This window comes from Euprymna scolopes, chromosome 2 (genome assembly GCF_053919585.1).
Source record: "Euprymna scolopes isolate OS-2025 chromosome 2, ASM5391958v1, whole genome shotgun sequence".
In the NCBI taxonomy this organism is placed as follows: domain Eukaryota; kingdom Metazoa; phylum Mollusca; class Cephalopoda; order Sepiida; family Sepiolidae; genus Euprymna; species Euprymna scolopes.
In genome coordinates this window covers 93257739-93259216 of record NC_136483.1, presented here as the reverse complement: position 1 = coordinate 93259216, position 1478 = coordinate 93257739, and positions in this window count along the sequence as shown.

Sequence of the window (1478 nt, the reverse complement as noted above, 5' to 3'; positions counted from 1 at the left end):
AGAATATATATATATATATATATATACCTTTAAACTTTATATATATATATATATTTATATATATACTTCGGAATAGTTTTTATTTAACAATCAGTGGTTATGTAAACGTGAGATTGTAGGTTTAAAAAATATTACTGGCAGTAATATTCTATAAGTTATCCCATCTAAACAAGAATTGCTCGATATGCAAGATAGAGCAAATAAATAAACATTCATATCCTTTTTCTACAAATCCTCAGGACTTCTGATAAATTTATTATTTTCACTTTGACTTTCCATGTCTCACTGACTTTAGCAAATAGGGTGCATACCTTTATAACTATTTGCTAATATGTTCTCTCCTCTGATGAGATGGTAGATCGAAACCCTAGAGTTTAAGGAGATTAATTTTCTAAAACATACTTTGTCTTGCTTAGAATAATAACAATTATTTGATATGAAACTCAACCTCTTCATTTCATTTCAATGAGAGTTTTTTTTAAATTCATTGAATTACAATTTAATATATATATATATATATATATATATATATGTGTGTGTGTGTGTGTGTGTGTGTGTGTGTGAATAACGATGATTTAATAATAATTATCATGGCCCTCTATGCTGAACTATTACTAAGTCAGTCAACTTGTGTCTATGTAATGTTCATGAATTCCGCTCTTTAGATTGTCAAATTAATTCGCCTCAATTCGGTGATTTATAGTTCTTTGTTCCCCTTATATCGCTGGCAATTTTTCGGTGGCCGTAAGGTATAAAGTTTACAAATAGAGGAAAGGATGGCTTACGGGGTTCGAATCTCATTACGCGCAAATATAGTAATTTCTACATTGATAGTTACGTAAGCATGAAACACTAGTGTATGTAGGTATAAATGAATTATGTAATTTTATTATTATTATTATTATTATTATTATTATTATTATTATTATTATTATTATTATCAAGCTGTTTTAAAGATATTTGAGTATGAGATCTGTCTACGAAATTCTAACCAATGCAGTCATATATCTTCTATTCAATGTTCATAAAAATCCTTGTACGACCATTCTAAATTGTTAAATTTATTCGCGTGAATTTGGTTTTTAATACTTCTTATTCCCTTTGTTATCGTGGAATTTTTTTGTGGCCCTGAGGTAGAAGAACAGCAAATGGAACAGCATGATCGGCAGGAATTATCAACCCTACATTGATGATTGCGTAAGCAGAAACCACTATAATCTGTAGGTATAATTGATAAGTATTATTTGATTATAATGTTTATAAGTATATACGTCTATGTATCCGTCTCTCTGTCTCTGTCTCTGTCTGCCTCTCTCTCTCTCTTTATATATATATATATATATATATATATATATATAGATAGATAGATATAGATATAGATATATATATATATATATATATATATATATATATATATATATATATATATATATAGAGAGAGAGAGAGAGAGAGAGAGAGATATCCAGGTTTGAAATAT